Below are 22,702 nucleotides of genomic sequence, written 5' to 3' on the forward strand. Positions count from 1 at the left end.
TCATTCGAAAAGAAGGAATAAATTTGCCTGCGTATTGTTTGAAAATCATTAGAGAAACAGATTCTACCACCAAATCTCGTGTAATACGATATTTATCCACTCTCGGCAGTTAAATTTTAAATATTTAAAACGCTCGGCGAGCCTCGCGTTTTAAATTTGAAAATTTAACTGTCTCGAGTGGATAAATATCGTATCACACTCGATGCTGTGGTAGAATCTATATTTATATGACACAAAGTGAGACGTAACAGGGAACAGGCTCGTGAAGCAAAGATGAGCGCATTCTGTTTTATGGGATACTTTTAACAAAAAATTAAGATTGTATATAATTTAATATTGATTTCAATGATATTCTATGGAACAAATTCTTTGATATAACATGTCTCATATATATTATTTATTGCGTGGTTCATCATGATGTAAAACTTGATCCTATTTATTGAAGTAGTAAAAGGGCGTAGAAAATAACAATTTAAAGCAATTTGTAATAATTAAGCGGAATATTTAACGGTAAGGTTGAAATATGAAAATATCAGAAATATTCAGTAACATGACATTTAGACATACAGGCAAAATAAAAAAGCCAGTAAAATTATATATTAGTAATTTCCTCATAAATGACTACAAAACATGATAGAAATTAAATGTAATTCGTAATAACCAATAACTATGGCTATAGATATGTAATTATATGTACATTTGATATGCATAACTTGTCAGTTTCATTTCTTTTGATATCATCATAGTTGGAGAAATCTGTGTAATTCAAGGTATGATTTAAATATTTTTATATTACTAATATACCACAATCATGGCAAAAAAAAGCAATATTTATATAATTTTCGTGCAGAAAAACAACAACAAATTTGTGCACAGATTACATCTCTTGTTACAGAACCTGCATTGTGAACATTTGACCACATCTAGTTGGCAAGTTGAATGGCATTGACGAGACGGATATCCAACAAAAAAAAAGGAACACCTGCAATTGTTCATTCATATTTCGTTAGCTTAATTTCGTGCATATCATGCTTAAACGGGAATACACGTAAACAAAGTATAATCGTCAACTTTATTTAGAAAAAAATAATATGGTTAAATTCTACTACCGTATTCAATGAGGTGTGAATTTTCCTTACAATATTGAAAAGAACTATAAAAATTTGTTTATTTATTACTTGAAATTTGCTTTGAACTAGCTATCGGTGGATGATAGCAGGAGTAAACCAACTGGGTTTCATCCTGGTTTGCCCACATTTTATTGTAGCAGGAGTAAACTAACTGGGTGTCATCCTGGTTTGCCCACATTTAATTGCAGGTTTACAAAAAAACATAGGGTGTTTTGTTGTTTTGACAATTATAGTTTATTTCTGAATTAAAAAGTCATATTTTTCACCTTTTAATTATTTTACTTGTTACATTTTATTATAAAAGATACTTAATTCATCTATTAAACAAAAGGAAAATATTCAAAAATATTTTATAAATTTACCAGGAAAATGTATTGAATTTGACAAGTATTAATAAAAAGTACAAGGACTCATCAATGCGATAGACTACTCTGACGAAGCATCCCATCGTCTTCGTTTGAACTGAATGACTTTGTGAAATATTGTAATTTGTAACTTTGTAAAAAAATTCGTAAGGGGTTCCGCGGAACCCTGTGTCTCGCCTGCGATTGCTGCTATCAGTATAAAAGTGTAATGATGACTTAAAAAATGAGTCCATCATATATCAGTAAAAAACTTAATTTAAAATAAAATGCAAGCTTTTTCTTTAGATGCTATTTTGTGGTTTTGAAGATTAGCTTCTGTCCAAGTTTCATAACAATCCATGAAGGTTTACAAATGTATCATGTCAAAAAAGTTTAATCCCAGACTGTCTGTAAATGTTAACTGTAAAAAACTAAGTCCATCTAACAGAAAAATACTGAGAAAGAAAAAAATACATTTTCAAAATTTTTCTCTGGATACTGCATTTTGGTCATGAACAAGCTTTTGTCCAAATTTCATAAAATTCAATGAAGGTTTGACAAAGTTATTGATGTCTAAAAAAAACTTTAACCACAGACTGAACCTAAATTTTGACGCCGCCGACGAATGAATCTAGGATCACTATGTCTCGCTTTCGCGACATAAATGTCGCAGGCTCGACAATAAAATGTTTTGTGAGTTTGTAGATATAATGTTTTCTGACTTGAAATATATATAAAATGTTGCAGTTTTCATCATTATACATATTGTGCCGCATATTACTTATTTTTACCATAGTGCTTTATTTATTTCCTTATGTAATGCATGTATAAATTTGATTCATAAATTGTATAAATTATGTTTGCAATAAAAGAAAACTTTGTCATATATTGGTGTATTTATATCATAATCATTTAAAAACTTATGAATTATTAAGACACTTTTATAATTGAATGCCATTATTTTGTCATTAGTTGTATGTTAAATGAATCGATTGAATTGATATTAAATTATTGAGATTTTTTTTGTGATGTATTTATTATTTATCTATATGAATAAAAATGAAACTACAAAATGAAGAATAATTGAATATATGGAAAGCACAGATGAACTATATACATGTACCTATGAGGTTGGAACAGACTATACAATTGTATGCTCATTAAATCTTTTATCTTTTTTGTTTTCTTTGCTAATAGATAATTGATATAATTAAATGTGGGCAAAGCAGGAGTAAATCGGTAATTTGTGCAGTTTGTTTTAGGCTGTTTTTTTTTAAAAGTTTTCTGTTGTGCCTCGTGTCAAGTCGTTTCCTTTGGTTTTTACTGTCTTTTCTTGTATGGTATATATATATACTCCTTTCATTTCATTTTTTTCAGTTTCCTTTCCTTTTCAATTTTTTATCATTTCGTGATGCTTTCTTTGTCGCAAAAGATCTATCTAGGCAAGTCAAATATTTGGGAGTCACTTTTGCACAATTGTGATTTTTGTGGCATAATGCTTGTCTTTTGCTTGTTATAATTTAGCAATGGTTATTCTCTATTTTTTTTTCAATTAATGATGATATTATACCTTTTCTTTTGACGATTTGGAACCTGTAGGTAGAAGTTCCTTAGATAAAACGAAATATACTCAAAAACAATGATCTCGATATTTTTTTTTAAATCTCATTTGATCAACATATGGATGTTACTTAAAATTCTCTACTTTTATACGTGGGTTAGATTATAACTTATATTTCATACTTTATGCGAATTAAACTGGAAAAAAATAATTATAATATCAATTTTAAAACACGATCATGACATTAGTTACGTTTTGTGGACGTTGTGACAACACGGCTTTATTTTTTGATACAATCTAAATATCTTGTTTTCAACGAAAAACATTTTAAACTAGTTAGATTAAAATAGAGAAACTTAAGTACTTTTACCGCTAATTTAATTTTCTATGAAGTAATTATGCTTATTTGATATACAGCTGGTCAAAACCTCAATTGAATTTTTTTTTTTACCGTTTTCCGTTGTGACAAGATGGCTATACCCTTTGAATTCATTACGGTAGTGACTATACTCATGTTTCCGACAAGAAAATATTATGAACCAAGAATATAATAAATCTATTTTTATACTATGAATATTTTTCCTGTCAGCTTTTCCATTTTCATGATATAAATGCAGGAACTCGATATATGATTACCTTTCGTATGCTTGGACATTTTTCAGGTCGTTTTAAAAAATGACATTTTTCGGTTTACGATTTCAGTGATGTTGATTTTGCTTTAACATGCAATAACTATAACAAAAGCAATAATCTTGTCAAGTTTTAAGATGATCGGAGAAGAAATATGATATGAAAGACACACAACTCTGATATTTTGTACAATGGATAACTAAGTGTTTTAATTTTTGGTATTTTAAATTTCGATTCCTATTATTTTTTACTTTCAATCCTATTAAACTAAAATCAACCAAAAAGCACTATATTTTTAACGAGCTGACCAGTGAACGCATTGACTTTTCTGATAATATAAAGCAAAAAGGAATTCGTTCCAACATCGTTCGCAACGTAATGTATAACCTTGTAGGGGCCTTGTATCCTCTGGGTTTAGACAAGTGCCCTTTGACTTTGCGGTCGAAGGTTAACATCAATGAGTCAATATCCCCTGTATTTGATTCAATCACATGGTCGATATCTAAAAGTCTCAAATTCTTCCGGAAATTAAATATTAAAGAGCACATATCATATGTTTTAAATACTGTGGTACAATTTTACATATTTCCATGAAGTTAAAAAGTTATTCAGAGCTACAATACGTGTATTAAGAGTATCTATGATGAGTTTATTTACACTGTTTGAGGCATTTTGAAAAACAATTGCAATTTTTATATGTTTTTGTAAAATTTGTATCGAAGAACATTGCTAACCAATACTTAATTTATATCTGAAAGACAACGAATAGCTTTACTTCAAATATAATTTTGGTTTTGGTTAACGATGTCCTTCTTATACATCTTGGGGATACATACTCAAAATTTGCAAAAATCTCTCTCTCGTACAATTACAGCAATTCAAGGACTTAAATATTGATAACGGTCGCTAGAATGTTTAATAAATGATTTATAGAAAATTAAAAACCAATTGTTCAGAGAACAATTGAAGGTCTTTCCACTTCTAAAGATTTATTTTGATATGAAAATATTAAAATTCGGTTTAAAATGTCATTACCAGTGTCAAATGATAGCTTATTGTTTGCTGATTCCAAAAATATATGGTTTCTATACAATTTTGTTTGAAATAAAGGAGGTAATTTGATACTTCCGGTCTGACAAATGTCATTTCCGGTATTATTTGATATTTGATGCTTTCAAAAATATATTGTTCTATATACTTTTACATGAAATAAGTACAAAAAATAGCCACTTCCGGTTTACACAAGGTCACTAATGTTTGCTTTTTCAAAGTCATATGGCTTGTAACCTAATGCACAAAGTCCTATGGCTTTATGATGTATAAATATGAATTTAAAGCAAAGGTCAAAATCTAGAACTTCAAATTTACCTATGACCTTGACCTCAATTTCAAGGTCATAAACCAAGGACCTCAAATCAAAAGACACTAGGTCTTTATTAAATATGGTTAATGAGCGTAAAAATAATACGCGTAATCTTAAATATAATAGGGGAGAAAACTCCAATTTAATGTCAGCGTACCCTTTCAACCAAAATGTATGTGTTACGACATGTCGCAACTAACAATTTAGTAAAAATATGTTGTCAATGTCTTATATGGTTTTTGAAAGAAGTGAAAATAAGCCAAAATCAAAATTTAGAATATGACCTTGACCTTTGACCTTGACCTATTTTTTTTTTTTTGACCAAGGACCTCAAATCAAAAGGCCCTAGGTCTCTATCACTTATGATTTACCAGTTAGAAATGCATATCACTTATATCAAATGCATAAGGGGAAATAACTCTCATATGGAGTCTCCGGAAAGCTTCGGTCCAAATGGTCATCCTAATCCTGAATATGTAACGAGCAATTTGGTAAAATAAATTTGTCGCTTTCTTTTACTGTTACGGAGGAGATCTCGGAACAATGAAAAGTCAAAATTTAGAGCATGATCTTGACCTTTGACCTTAACCTCAAATTTATTTTTATGAACCCAGGACTCTCAAATACACGTACCTTAGGTCTGTATTACTTACCATTCATGTGATACATTGACATATCACTTATATCAAATTCAAAAGTGGAAATAACTGTCATATGGAGTCTACGAATTGATTCGGTTAAAATTTGACAAATCATCCTGAGGATATAACGAGCAATTTAATAAAATAAATTTGTCGCTTTCTTTTACGGTTACGGAGGAGATCTCATCACAAAGAAAACAGTGTTTGGGGAGATAACTCTTACAATAAAAAGTCTTCGACTAAACAGGGTCAGTCTCAAAAGCGCAATAACTGTTCCATATCATATGCAAAAAATCTAAGCGACATCTTGCGAAACCACAAAACAAGTTTTGAAATTTGGCGGAAGAAGAAAAAAAAAAATCAGAACAAATACAATTATAGGTCTTTCCACAAAATAGTGGAAAGACCTAATAACTTCATATTTGTATATTATAAAGGCATGCAACCAATTGCATCATGTTGGGAGGATTGATGCCTTATGAAAACCGGAAGTGACCTCGGCATCAATACATCATAAACTCTTATACTGCCGGCTGTACTTTAAAGTAGATGCATACAGAAACGTTATAAAATAGTTTAGGAATATAACGTGTGCAAATGCCTTAGAGTAAATGTACAGAGTCTCTATTCAGAAAAAAACAAAATAAATATTTTAAATTTGTATCCCTCAATAAATTGACAATCCCCGTCCCTCCACTCTCAAAGGAACACCTTATCACAGTCTTCCAGAAAATTCGAAACCTCCGAAAACAGCGTATACCTCTATAAACATAAGCTTTGTCGCAATGTTTGAAGAACCTTGAAGGCTTTTAGAACACTTTTCAGATTTTTTGTATTTGACCTTTTACTTGATGAATTGTTTCGTATAGAAAAAATAATATTCATAATGAAATAAAAATACTTCTGTAAATCATAATTGCATATATGAAATAACTTTTTATTTAACCTAAGAAGTAACCACAATCGTTTCAATGGGAAAAAAATGGAAACAAAATGCCCTTAATCGTTATCAAAGTAGAAATAGAAATAAAAAAAACAAACGTTATCTTATAAAAAAAAATCCCAGTTAACCCTGGAAAGCTCTATGAATTCTAAAGACTCCTTTACGTGTGTAAAATGCAGAAATTATATGTCAACATATTGAAACAGTTAAAAAGTGAATATATATTATATGATTGGGTCCTTATAACTACTATTGATTGATTGATTGATTTTTGTTGTTTAACGCCACTTACAGCACAATTAGGTATATCGTGGCGGCCAGTTTTTATTGGTGGATGAAGCTGGAGTTCCCGGAGAGAACCACCGATCTTTGACAGGATAACTGGCAGTCCTAGTCAATTAAGATCGGAGTCGAAAGCACATGAAACGTGCGGTGTTCGAACGCACAACCTCAGTGTTGACAGGCAAGTTATCGCTGTAGATGAACTACATGTTCTTCAATTTGGTCACTAGACTGCCAAGGCCCCACAATAATTCATAGATATAAACACGATTCACAGAGACTAGGAGATATTCTTTGGCGTTGATGCGTTGTTAATTATTTATTTAAAACTTATGTTCAATCGAATCAGTGCAATAAAAATGTTTGCAGTCTGATGATTTTGACGTTGCAAATATCATAAATTAGTTCCGGTATGTGGTTTGCGATAAAAAAATTCGTAAATGTCTAAGTAAATATAACAGTAAGATGAATTTTCTAAATGAGAGATTTGTCGACTAGCGTCTCCAAAAATATAATTATAAATGGCAAAGTCATTTTTGTTTGTTTTTAGTATTGAACCCCCCCCCCCCTCCCGATAAATAATAAATCAGATTAATATATATATATATATATATATATATATACATGTCCCATCTGAAGAAGAACCACTGCAAGTTTTTGGGAATTCCGACAATTCGTTTTCAAGGAGTCGCCGCAAACTGTAACCATCCTATCGTATCTATGATGAGCTTATAACTTTTCATCGAGTTGTAGCTATTTTATCGACTATAGAAGAAAATTCTGCAGTTGAAGAATCCTCCATCCGATATAATGGACATTGATATATCTCCCTCTTAATACATCTTATTATTTCTAAATTTTTTGATGATATTTCTATTTTGTTGTTATATCTTGTTTTTTTTTTAATTTAAAGTGTTATTATTCAAACTTTACATTCTTATTCGTCAAAATTATTTAATTTTCTGATAACGCCAATTTATTTTGGAACATTTGAAATAGGTTCACCCAATAAATTTTCAATAAAAAATCCCATGAACAGATGCAAATGACAAAAATTTACGTCGCAGGTGCCATTTTGACTCGCAAACAAATTTATATAGCTCGCAGCAGTGATACTTTGATATTTTTTAATTAATTAAAACTTTGCAGATATACGTCCCCTAGCTATGTAAATACATTTAGACAGGCTGTATATACTGAACAGATGTTACTTATACTTATATACCCGGTATATAAATTGTAAGTTCATCACATAACTCCACTAACTTGATTTTTATTAATAACAAAAGATAGATCGGAATCAATAACACAGCAATACGAACCACAGTAAGTTATCTATATCATTTCCAAAAAAAAAACCATACCGAATGTTGCCTTGTGAGTAAAATATTCGACGCAATTTGTCGGACTAGAACTATATAGGTTATTTATATAACATTTATATGCTATCGTTCTGAATATAAATGTAATATTTGTAGTTTGCCGTTAATAAGCCATCAATCAATTAATCAATCTCAAACTATTGCTATTTTTGTCAGTCTAATAATCTTTAGCCTGAGTGACTGCAGTGTTGCATGTACGTCGATCTAGCAGATCAACTTATGCATTTCATTTTTAAATAGTTGTGCAACATATTCTTTGAAATCTATTTCGACGTGATAAATAATACTACTGACAATTCAATAAATGACAACCTCGCTTATATATATTTACCCTGCAATCGGCCAATTATTGTACAAATAACAGGTATACAAATAAATTTTTGCTTTATTTGTACTTGTACAGATAAATTCTTCTGTTACCCCGCTTCCATGTTGAGCAAGCGATAATATTTCTTTTTGCGTAACAGTTCATTATGGGGTCATCTTCGCGGTCCGCGTTTAAACTATGCCGATTTCCATGAAAAACAAGTAATAGCTTTTCTAAAAAACTAGCCGTCTCATAGCAGATGAAAGTGGATAGTGTTTTCTCTCTATAGTTTAATTCGTTTAGAATTGTATGTAAATTGTAGTGGATTACAAAAATTATAAAAGGCTTATACAATTTTTTAGATTTACCAATTTCTTTTGGGGAAAGTATTAACACTAGAAATAGAGGGGTAATGTCTTTTTATCGATTATTTTTTTTCAAACAGATATCGGAGTTGTTCGTTGACTTTTTCTTTGGTTGTTTGCTTATTTATTTGTGTTAAAAAGTATGGTCGCTTCCACCTGAAAGTTTTTCGTTCATAATAGGCATCGAAAAGTGTAGAGAGTGAAACGTAGTAAAATTTAAACATATATAAGAACACAATTAATATATTTCCAACGGTATCTCACATCTTTTCAAAAATGATCCTTAAAATGTAAAGCTCCACATATATGTATGGTTATTTTTGTTGTCGATGAAGATTTTGTCTATTACTTGTAGTTGGACTGCAATGTGGAATGCCCCACGTCTCTTTTTCTATATTTGAATAATGAGTATCCTTACAATTAAATGTTTCTTTTTTCAGATTATTTGGTTCTATTGGACTTCTTGATTATATTTTTTGATAAAAAATACTCAAGAGTCGTGAGACGGGTAATTTGTTATATTAGATCTATTGTAAGCGCCTGAAATTAAAAACATAGTAGTTTCGCCGCCATTCTTTTTCAAATTATAATGGACGTCGTTGGTTATAAAGAAGGTGATAAGTTCTGCAAAGCTATTTTAAGTTCACTATGAGGCCATCAACATAAGAGAATCAACAAATTTGACAAAAAACTTTATTAAGCATACAGCTTGATACTGTATCTTTTGTTATTGTTTTACTTGTACATATCTTCATATTTATTTACTATACCATTTAATGTTGGATGACGAATAAGGCCCTTATCATACTTACCCTTAAAAGCTTGACATACTGGATTGACATAATCTTTTGTGGGAGACCGTTCGTATGTTGACATATAGATGTCTTTTTGTTTTATGATCATAGTATATGTATGTTTATACTTGTTTTACAGTTCTTGTAGAAAACATACAATTAAGAATAATCTTTTAAAATGCCAACAGTATTTTCGTCTTTTAAATTTATAATTTTCTTTTATTTCTCTTTCTCTCATATAGCATGTCTAGTATAAAAAGTCAATAAACCTCAAAACAAACATTAGAAGTTTGTTCCTGACCCTGCTCATAGCTTCAAGTAATATCTGAATTATTTTTTTGTAACAAAACAATTGTTCCGGCGTGACATTTGTTCCGCCGGAACTTATTTCATAGGAAATATGTTCCACCGGAATTTATATCATGAAATTTATACCCGGAATATATATTATAAGGAAATATGCTCCAGCACTGTAAACTTTGTTCCGGAACTAATTTTTTACTAAATGTTAAATAAGTTCCAGGTGTTATAGATTAACATGATATATATCATGTATATTGTAAGTAGATAATATGATTAAAAAAACAAATGCATATCTATGATTAACAACTGTGATAAATATTTAAAACACACTTTTTCATTTTTCTATAAAGTCTGATATGAAGTAACATATGTTGAATTGCAATATTCATAAATAAATGATTGATCTATAAAAATTTTCTGATGGATTTTTCTTATTCATCGCTTCATCTGCCTCATTAAATTATTGTCATTTAGGAATTTTTTTATGGATAATGTAGATAAACATTTTTCTTTACTCCACAGAATCCATATTGGATGTTTACACCCTTTATTTATTACATTATCAATATAACACATGTTGTTATAATGTACTTGAATCATAACTTTAAACTCACTGATAACAATGCTCAGTATTAAAGATAACTTGTATAACCAGTGGAACATATTTCACAGACAAGGAACTTATTTCACCAGGTAAGGAACAAATCTCACAAACCCGGAACTTATTTCACTAGGTAAGGAACAAATTTCACAAACCCAGAACTTATTTCACCAGGTAAATTGTGGAACTTATTTTATAGAGATGGAACAAATCATATAGACATTATCTGTGAAAAAAGTTCTTCCAGAATATATTTCCTGTGATATTTGTTCCACTGGAACTTTTTTCACAGGAACAAATTTTAGCTCACATATTCACAACTATTATATATATTATAGTTAGACTTGGGAGGATAAAAAACTTTAAAATGTTGTAATGACATGTCCATTGAAGAAGACCATAGATTGAACTTTAGAAGTAAATTGTCACGTTTTGTTTGTTGCTTAATTTGGTTGCTGTCTAAATTAATTATGTATACTTCACATCTCCTTTAAAGTCATTCATAGAAATTAAACATTGCTTAAAATATGTTAGCATACATGTATAATTGCTTATATCGTCTGAGAGTAGTTTTTTGTTCTTCTTAAATTCCCTTTTAGATATATTTTAAAAAACTACCTTGACCAAAAACTTTAACCTGAAGCGGGACAGACGGACGAACGAACGGACGCACAGACCGAAAAACATAAAAATGAAACAGTAACTATTCTCTGAACAATATCGATCTATATTACTGTTCAGTCCAAAAGGCTCTTAAAATTATTTTGTACCAGCTTAATCACAAAGCGTGGAAAAGTTAGAATGTCTATATGAATTATATATTTTTGAATGTGTAATATCGGTTACTGCTTTTTGATGGTCAAGAAAACAACAAATCATTCTGTATTTATATGATAATTGATGATTGTAATTGAGAAAGCAAAAGACAGAACTTGCATGACATTTATGACTATTTCGGTCATCTTTGTTGGGAAAAGGTGCTATAATGCTTCAATGCCGTTTGATCTTGTTGTTAACTAAGACCCTTGTTGATTCTTTACAAAAAACAAAAAAAATGTAGTAAAACTCTTTCTGTTTGTTAAAAACAACACACACATTTTAAGAAATATCCTTTGGTGCTAATATTTCGATGAACAATGATAACTAGGTATAATATGCTATTCTAAAGTGATTCTATGGATGTTAAATTTTCGGCATGTGAATTGGGGGATAACGTTGTGAAAAAACGTTATGAGAAAGATCTTAATATGATGGGATTTTAAATGAAATATAGGTATAATATGGAATTCCAAATTGTTTCCCAGTGTCAAATTTGCGGTAAAAATAATTGTTAATTATAAAATCGCAAATTTTAAGAAACCCCCATTCTCTTCGAGGATTTGAAATAAATTGAAAAAAGGTATAATGTGTTATAAGAAATGGACAGGCGACGCCCAATTTGAGGGAAAACTGAGTTTTTATATTAAAAACAATCACAAATTTTGAGAATCAACGAAAGTAGATGAGTTATATGCTATTCCAAATTCCATATTTCCTTTAATAGTTTGATATAAACCAGATATTGAGAATTCGAGGTTTTGTATTTTATTTTCCTCGTTATGCCTTTGCCGTAAAGTAAAATGCTAGCAGCATAACAACATTTGCGCAACAAATGTTGTTGTGACACATTCAGGGAAGACCACAGAACCCTTCTCGCTTCACGCATGCTTAGTTTTCGATAAGTAACATTCCTGAAGAAACATATTTAAACCTGTTTTCTCTAAAGAGGCAATGCTATATTTGCTGTTTATTTTTCCTCTCTGAATGACCATGGAAGTACTATTTATGTAATAGTAAAAGTTCAATTCGGGCTCGGGGATCTGAACATCCCTTTTTGTTCGGAGGTCTTTTAATGTCAATATTAACTTAATCATTGAACTTTTACTGACTTACAAACCGTCAAAAACTTAAGAAAAGTACACAAAAAGCACTCCCAGAAACCTAATTCCCCTGAATTGGACGAGTCTAAATATGTTCACCTTAAATGATAGTTAAACAGTACTCAGACTGATATATACAATTAACAGTTACCAAATTGCAACGGAAACGGACCGATTAAATGGCAGTACATCATTCAATTATTCATTTATTATATTTTGTTTAGCATTAAAATAACACCAAATGATAGTTTTACAAAATTAGGGCGTAAATTTATATTTTTGAACCCAACTTTTCAAAATAACGATTTCTTATTTAATAAAATGAGGCATTCAAAACCCTATACATACCTCATTTATAACTGACCAATGAATATTCTGCACAACAACTTCTTGTTATATATATATATATTTGATGTTTTAATCTGTCAGTAATCATGAAACAGACCAGACCTAACAGTAAGTAAATTCTTCCATCAATTAGCTTTTTAAACAGCTTGTTTCAGAACTTTTAATCGAACAGACCTAGATGCATAAGGTCCTTCACAATATTCATCCGGTAAATGTTCATTCCTTTTTGATTCTGTAATTTTCCTACACTACGTTACAAGCGAATGCAAAATAATTAGTGTTGTCTGTTCAGTCCAATTAATTAATAGATCTTGCTTTGTTTTTTTTTAAATAAAAACTATGCATGCAAACTTCAATGAATAATTATAAAATCGTATTAAAAAGCATAAATGTGACATCTATAGCATCAACTAGGTTTCACTGACCCGATCAAAACGTGTTTAGGTGACAAATATTCGTAGTTTCGATGTATTATATGAAAACAAACTCTTTTATTTTAGTCGTCCGTTATTTCCATTTTATGTCCAACTGAAGCAAAACACCAGAAATTTTTTTTTACCTTTCTTAGTTTTATCCTTGCCTGACAAAACATCATGTTATAAATCGTATTAAAACAGTAGACAAGAACCATAGTAAAAAATATTTAAAACTTTTTTATAAGCAGTCAGTTATGTAATAATTTGAAGGAAAAAAAAACACAAAAAAAAACATAAAAATTTAAATGGAAATAGTACATTATAGCAATTTACAAGATCTTGTCTTTGAGTGCTAAGTACATGGAACAATTTATGAAGTTGATTGATTGTTGTTTGCTTTACGTCCAGTGGCAATTATTTCATGCATGTTCATGACTATAACACATAAAGTCTTTTTAAAAATACAATACTCAATATGAGGTCGACAGTGAGGTTGGACGTGAAACTTTAAAATACCACTGGAAAATGAGGGTATATTGAATTAGGACAGAAATTTAGACTTGCAACAGCTGGCCACATTCGGACCACTCAAATAATTTGTGCAAGAGTTTTTAATTTGCTGAGAGCGTTGATCCATGAAATCTACACTAAAGTCGATCATCGATGTTTACGTGTAGTCTACAAGTCAATATCATTTCACGCATTTAATTTAGGTTAGATACTTTTAGCTCGCTTTAGTAACTGTGAGAAGTCTGTGAAACTGTATTGTTTATTGTACTTGAGGTTTTGGTATATTATGTACTACCGCTCTACTAGTTGGTCTCATGTGAAGGTGTTCCCCTCGAGAGCGGGAGGTCGTTTGTTCGAATCCCGACTGGGCCAAACAAAGACGTTAAATTAGTATTGGCTATTTCAAAGCTTAACACGTGACATCATAGAGTAGGAGCACAGACTAGTCGGCTCAGAGTCGGAAATGTGTCCGGATCGGGTGACTTTTCTTCCTGCGAACTAATATCTTGGGAACTTACGTGTAAAAACACCGACTCAGCTTGTCAGTCTAGTAAAAAGCGGGGTTAATACTAATTGTATTTACATGTTATCGTCCTGAATATTCTTTTTATTTGCCGCTGGTCTTCATCCATTATCATCATTTATTTTACCGTTTTATTATACAGTGAAGTGTTTTTCTTCTACTGGTTTACTAACTTTTGCTAGGACAATTGTAGATGAAAAAAAAAAAAAACATAACGAAACCGACTAGCAAAACAATATCTAAAAAATAAATAAATGAAACGCCCAAAATAAGTTGAATCCTTTAATAAATTGTTGTCAACATTTTTTTATCCATTTTTGCTTTTATGGCAACTATTATACCAGTCTGAGATATAAATAAACTTGAAACAGCAAATGTTGACACGAAGACGAGACAGCCGTCATTGTTCGCTTCAATATATGAGTTATTGGCACTCAATGAAGATCGTATTTCTGTTCTTATCCCCTCTCCTATTAGTTTTGCTAAAGGATACAATGTAACCCCTGATGTGTACCACGACAACGTTTTTGTAATGTTTAAATAAAAGATTAAATGCAAAGAAAAAAACGATGGAAGAAAGATTTACTCTTAAAAATTCATACTTAAATAAAATTGAAATATAAAAATTGGAAAACTGTTTGAGACGACTATTTATTGATTTATTGATTGTTGGTTGCTTAACGTCCAGTGGCAAATATTTCATGAATGTCCAGGACGAAAACAAGTTAACAATAAATACAATAGGTAGGTTTTGTAATAATAGAGGCCATCTGGGATGATGGTCGGGGAAATTTGGACGGCCACTGGACAATGAGGATATATTGGATAGGGACAGAAATTTTGCCTTGCAACAGGCCACCTACGGACCCCTCAAAGAGTTGTTGCAAGGGTTCTTAACGTGCAAAGAGCGTGGCACTTTCTGTACACGATGCATCGGATTTAACGTCCCCAATCTGACCGGACGTGGCTGCAAACTTGATACATCCCGCACAGCCAAACGGACGCCCCACTTTGGCAAGCGTTTTACTGCCGGTCGGAAAAAGACCAAGTGACCATATTTCTATTCCCCAGTCACCCTTGGGTGACGATTATTTACTGAAACCAAATGATTATACGTCACTAAATGAAGCTGATTAATTAATTGCTCCTTTTATGTCCAGTGGCAAATATGTCATGCATATTTACGACGAGATGCAAAGTGGATCAACCTGAGGCAAATGATTACAATTTTAAAGTGGCACTTTTTACAATAAGGCAGAGCGTTCGCTAGAAGTAAAACGTATGCCGTAATAGAATACAGTTGAATCGTGATCGAAGTCGTAAGCTAAGCTATTAGCCCTCCTTCCCTCTTTTTTCTCCACGGTAGACGAATGCCAAAAAACAAAACGTCATGAATTTACAAACAATAACGGCCACTATAAGTAAATGAGATATGGACTTTTTTATTTAAATAAATTCCTATTGCAGCCAACATCTCTCGGTTCGGAACAGGTTAGTATTTCCACCGATTGATTATTGAATTGAGATATTAAAGCAACCAAAAGCACTTTGAAATAAAATTTTCTAAAATTGTAAATTATGGTATTTTGCTGGGTGTTATTTCCCGATCCTATTTCGGACCCCCTGATTTTAAGAGGGCGAATCTAATTAGTCATGCCCGATTAACTTTTAGTAAATTGAACCTCAACTTAAAGACCTACACCGGGTATTTAAGTTCGAGGTACAATAAGTTGACAATAGAAATCCTTTGTGAAATGAGATCGTCTCAGGTATCTTAGATAATTATTTTGTGTTGAATAACAATGAAAAATGCACGAGCAGGTTTGTAAGTACAATTATTAATATTAAGTAAATCCAGGAAAGCGCTTTACTGACGCCGAAAACTTATAAAGTGAAATTTTACTTATCCAGTAATCACACGCTTCAACTAAATGAATTATAAGTATATCCATTGGTAAAAGAAATCTAATCTTCTGATGATTAAGTCTGATCACGCATTGATATTTCACGATTAAATTTGATTTGAATTTAACAAAATCCTGCTTGTAAAAAAAGAATCTGAACCTTATTCAGGAAAAACACTTTACATTTCGCTGAACTATCTGACACATTTAGATTAAGTTTCAAATATATATCGTGATAAAAATTACATTGGAATGTGACAATTCAAAACGTGTTTTTCAAAAATGATTAGCATAGGATTAAGTGTCGCCTTTTGAGTTTTCTAAACAAATTAGTGCATTTTTTCTGTACTTTAGCGCATAATAGTGTTGGGCAATATTAATCATTTTGACAGACATATTGTCCACTATCAATAATCCAACTAATTTTTCATGTTGTTTGCGATCTGATCGAAATACATGACCACTGTTCATTATTCTTTTGCGATAATTTTTCTCGATAAACCGCCTGCTTTACACAAATATAGTGTTGTTGGCATATTTTATTTTGCGAACAAAAAATCCACATAAATAAAGTCATTTATATCTTTTTTATATCATGCCGAAATTGGGTCGTGTTTTATTTCTTGTATCCAATATGATAAGGTACGGATGTTTACTCTGAAACTATCTACATCTTCAAGGTCTATCAAAGTATCCATGACCCTATCTACATCTTCCAAGTCTATCAAAGTATCCACGACTGAAACTATATTTTCCAGGTCTATCAAAGTTTTCACGTCTGAAACTATCTACTTCTTTAATGTCTATCAATTTATTCACGAATGTTACTATCTGCATCTTAAAAAAAAATCCAGGTCTATCAAAGTATCCACGACTGAAACTATCTACATGCTTTAAGTCTATCAAAATATCCTGTTCAGAAACTATCTGCATCTTTAATGTCTATCAAAGTATCCACGAGTAAAACTATACACATCGTCCAGGTCTATCAAAGTATACACGACTAAAACTATACACATCGTCCAGGTTTATCAAAGTGTCCATAGCGCCTAGGTCTTTCAAAGTATCAAAGTATCCACGACTGAAATAATCTATATCTTCCAGGTCTTTCAAATTATCTACATCTTTCAGACCGATCAAACTATCTGCATCCTCCATAGTTTTTACTCTGAAACTATTTTTCACGTTTAGCAGACCTGAACTATGATATCCTTATTTTGTTTTTTTTCAGTAATGGCTCTAAAGATTGTTTTGTTTACCCTTGCTGTAATTTTCGCTTACTTGAATCTTGTAAGTTCAGAAGGAACATGTACGACGACATTTGAGGGAAAAGAAGTGGAGATTACACAAGGTGATACAGTATGGCTGAACCCCTGCCTTTTTTGTTGGTGCTATGAAAACTCTCAGGAAGCAGGATGTAATACTGTAGACTGTCCGACATGGAGTTGTGACGACGGCCTCGAACTGACATACCTGGACGGAAAATGTTGTCCATCTTGTCTACCAACTGATCAATGATAATATTTAAAATTGTTTATGTTATAATTGATGAGACATCATGAATGCATGAGTTTGCATTAAAATATTTAACATTGTTTCACTTTCAATAAAATACTATCATGAATGAATGTAAGTTCAAGATTTCAGTAGAACAACTTATTAAGACAAAGATAAAAATTTGAAAAAACGGAATCCCAATTTCATAGAAAAAAGGTATATTACGAACTTAAAGAGCAAATGGCAGTTCACATGTACACACCCATGCCCTAAAACAGTAAATAAATAATGAGCACATTTTTCAACATGACAATAATCAGAACATCGAATTAAATAGTAGGGGTAGTGTTACCTTTCGCTCAGATGTCCGTGAGATAAAGAGTAACACTACTTCAATGGAATCGCAGAGAGATATCTTAAACGGTTGTAAGATCTTCCCTGGGCGAGAGATGACTTAAGATCAAGTCTTTGTTTACAGACGATATCAAAGGTGGAAATTACCATGCCTTTATTTTGTCTATCCATTAGGCCTTTATATTTAACATAAAGGCACAAATCTTTTCACAATCATGGTGTTATAATTAACGACTGACTGACTCTTAACTAAGAAAACTGAAAAATCAAAAGTAAAAATATCAAGATATAATCTTTGAAACAAATACACAGTGTTTGACGGTTGAGTAGATACAAAGTTGGTAAAATAGTGGTAAGGACAATTGATTTTGATTCCTAGTCACATAGATGCGAGATATGGCAATACTGAAGGTTATTAGATCATAATTTTGTTGAAAATAAAGGAAAGAGGAAAATACATGTTCTCATATATTTTCTTTATTTGGATATTCGACATATTTGGACATGATTTATAACACATCTTGTTTAAATTTTCTGTTATGCTATCCCATTACTTGACTTCCGTCGTAGAGAGAACCTGTCAAAAACAAACAAATATGAACAGCAAAATACAATCTACAAAGAAGAAAACATGATGAATTCACCAGATGACTTCTGAAATGAGTTGTTGCCCTTGAATGATGAGTTTTACCCATATACGTATTGTTGCTTGAAACTAGAAAATGTTGTAATTGTATTATATCAATTTTATACAAAGATGCCAAGCTCGCGATTCAGGTTCATTTGAGCCTCTAGTTTACTTTATACTTTATATTGTTTATAGGAGACATAAACTAAGGCGACAGTAGTTTACCCGGAGCAAAGTTCAAATCTCGTAAATAGATTAGGAGGAGAAAACTTAAGGTAACAAACAAACAATGTGGTTATCGCATAAACCACTAAAGGAACGAGAACGGGTGCGTCGACAGAGTAAACGTCTTAGACTATGCATTTACATTTGTAGTTCATTCTTCAAAAAGAGGGACGAAAGATACCAGAGGGACAGTCAAACTCATAGATCGAAAACAAACTGACAACGCCATGGCCAAAAATAAAAAGACAAACAGACAAATAATAGTACAGATGACACAACAGAGAAAATCAAATTGCATTTGTCAGTAATTGTTTACGTCAAATGGAGTACAATATTTATCGTTAACGTTGATTTAAGCAAATTTGAACTTTAATCCTTTAAGGGTAACCCTATTCCACCCTCCGTCAGGATTATTTATGGCCAATGTGCACGAGTGGAAAATGTTGGACATGATTACATAAATTTGTATGTCCCGTACTGGGTATTGTTTGTTTCAGGTACTTTCAAACTATACATATTGTAACATTTTACTGCATTTTTACTATCAACTGGTTTTTAACAATCGTAATGGTATTCCCTTCTCTTTTGTAAAAAAAATAATTTGTATCGCATCTCGGTGCGAAACTATTAGATTTTGGTCGATAAACCCACCATCTTGTTTAAATGTTTCATAAAATCGGTAAAACGTCAGGAAGGGGAAAAGAAATTGCATACGGATGATCAGAATCCAATGACAGTATGTGTATTCAAGACCCGAGCGATGAATATTTTGCTTAAAGATCACAAATTCATGAATAAGCGCTAATATAAAAATAAGAAGATGTGGTATGATTGCCAATGAGACAACTCTCCACTAGAGACCAAAGGACATAGAAGTTAACAACAATAGTTCACCTTCAAAAATGAGCAAAATTCATACCACATAGTGAGCGCCAAAAGGCACCAACATTTCAAATGTAAAACAATTCAAACGCGAAAACTAACGGCCTGGTTTATGTACAAAACAATAAACGAAAAGCAAATATGATATACAGCAAAAAACGACAACCACTGAATTACAGGCTCCTGACTTTGGAAAGGCACATACAGAATGTACCGGTGTTAAACATCTTTGCTGGCGCCAAACACTCCCCCTTAACCCCTATATCCTGGATTTTACCATACAAGGCCGAACCATTAGTTATTTTCTTTGCAAGATATTGTATTTTTGGTCACATGTATCTCAATGATATCTCTTTTCTTCAAATTACCTAAAACTGAATAGGTAATTTGTCGAATTTTGTTTCCAAATTTCAGTCATTTTACAAAATGACTAGATAATTTATGGTTGTTTTATATAATGCCTGTCATGGTTAGGCATTATATGAATTGTCTGAAAATTCAGTAATTTTACAAAATGCCTAAAAGAAATGCCTGTCATAATTAAAGATCAAACCCTTAAATCAGCGTGTGTCGTGCTTGACCCAAAAACACAACCGTTTCATTTGGCGTGACCATGGTATCATTTGAGCTAAAACTTTTGGAGTTAAGTTTACATTTGGGCTAATTAAAATTTTCTACCTGTACATGTAAATTACAGATAAAAAAATATTTCCATATAAAATATGATTAAGATCACTTAGAAATATTTTTTCTTAAAATTCAACCTTCATTAAAATCCTTTCATTTGAAAACCATGATAGTTTCGGAAAGAAAAGAACTTGAAGTTTTACCCCAATTAATGGAAATGAGTTTACAGTTGAGATCAAGTATTATCACTATTTTACGAAATTTTCCTTTGATCTTGCTGACTGGTAATTTCCTTTCTCAGTGGAATCGAGTGATATGAAAATTATCGCTAGAAACTAAGGGGGCACGTGGCGTTGCTAATGAAATTGACATGAAATTGACAACGTCGTCATAGGTAAAATAGCGATAAAAAGATTATCATTGGTCATGTCAACTCGATTGCTTTTCTCACTTTCGCCGTACCGGCTCATGCGAGAAATTCAATCTCGTTGAGATGATCAACGATAATCTATAAGTATCACAATATTTCAGTTTTTAAAGAGCGTTAGTTTTAAATTTAGGGCCATATCGAATCTTTGAGAACAATTAATTGGAGTTTTTTTTTAAATCTTAAACTGTTTTATTCTTATTTTCAAAAAGTTACTCAGTGCAATTAAGACTTGTCTTACTCAAAATTTCTTTTCAATCTCACCGTGGTGAGCAGGGAGCAGACACGGTTTGGCAAACGGAGGTGTACTTGAAACAAGAATGTCATTTATTATATATATTTTATTTATTACATATCAAATATTAACATACGATGAAAATATAGATATGATTCCTTTGATTTACGGGTACATTGGAGGATTATTTAGCACAAATGTCGACTTGTCATTGGCCCAAACGAAACACATTTTTACCTCAAACGTCACCATTATTAGCCCAAACGTGCACCTCCCTAAAACCAGCGCCCACGTTAGTCAGTTGATTTACATGAACCCGACTCTAATTTAATACTTTATGAAAGGATTGACTGTATGGATTGAATGGAAGAATATTTTTAGTAAGAAAGAGTAAAATAATAAGACAGTCATATTAAACCTTTTTTAATATGAAACGTTCTTAGTATTCTTAAACATAACAAAAATAGATTTAACTGATAAATAGGTAAATTGTGTAATTAAATATAATGAAATACAAAGATTATGCATTAGCTGAAAAAAATGAAATTGATGACTAATATCATTTATTTCTGTTCTGTGATTGAATAAATAAAATTGAGAATAGAAACGGAGAATGTGTCAAAGAGACAACAAATCGACCAAAGAGCAGAAAAAAGCTCAAGGCCACCAATCACTGAATGCGTCTTCAACACAGTAAGAAAATCCCGCACCCGGAGGCGGGATTTAGCTGGCCCCTAAACAAAAATGTATACTAGTTCAGAGAAAACGGACGTCACACTAAACTCCATCTAAATGAACCAAAATTACAAAAAAAAACATAGAAGACTAACAAAGGCCAGAGGTTCCTGACTTGGGACAGGCACAAAAAAACGGCTGGGTTAAACAAGTTTTGTGAGATCTCAACCCTCGCTCTATACCTCTAGCCAATGTAGAATAAACAAACACATAGCAATATGCACAGTAAAACTCAGTTTAAAAGAAGTCCAAGTCAGATGTTAGAATGGATAACAGAAGAAACTAAGCAAAATGACAATGGTCAACATAAATTAACAAAGGACTACTAGCCGTTACTGACATGCCAGCTCCAGACCTCAACTAAACTGATTGAAAGATTATGTCTTCATCATATGAAAATCAAGCACAATCCCTCCCGTTAGGGGTTTAGTATCATACCATCATAAAATTTACGAGAAGAACATAACCAGTATCATGCCAACAACTGGTTTTAGAGTGAATCAATATTAATTCCAAAAAATGCCATCTTTAATGAACTGACAACAGTATCGTAACTATATCCCTTCTGAATAAGTCTGTTTAAAGGTTTGGTTAGCTTTTTAGGTGAATGACGACATTTTTGCACTCTGTATAGAATATTACCTTAAAAGATGGGATGTACCTGAACGTATAAGAATGATGTCTGCACGTTGATTTATATTTACGAATGATGTCTTTGTACCGATGATACAATTTAGAAAAATGTTTTGACAAGTTTGGGATATCGAAACCCCTGATGTAATAATTTTTCAGTAATACAGCGATTTCTTTCCTTTAAAAATCAAAT

General features: G+C 31.7%; 1 long non-coding RNA gene across 1 annotated transcript; it reads left to right on the forward strand.

Moving 5' to 3' along the window:
• Nucleotides 1-672: 672 nt before the first annotated feature.
• LOC127730633 (uncharacterized) lies at nucleotides 673-17,894 on the forward strand. Its single transcript, XR_007995202.1, has 2 exons — nucleotides 673-770; nucleotides 17,498-17,894. It is a non-coding gene; the product is annotated as an uncharacterized LOC127730633 (long non-coding RNA).
• Nucleotides 17,895-22,702: the final 4,808 nt, after the last annotated feature.

This window comes from Mytilus californianus, unplaced genomic scaffold (assembly GCF_021869535.1).
Source record: "Mytilus californianus isolate M0D057914Y unplaced genomic scaffold, xbMytCali1.0.p SCAF_2, whole genome shotgun sequence".
Taxonomy (NCBI): domain Eukaryota; kingdom Metazoa; phylum Mollusca; class Bivalvia; order Mytilida; family Mytilidae; genus Mytilus; species Mytilus californianus.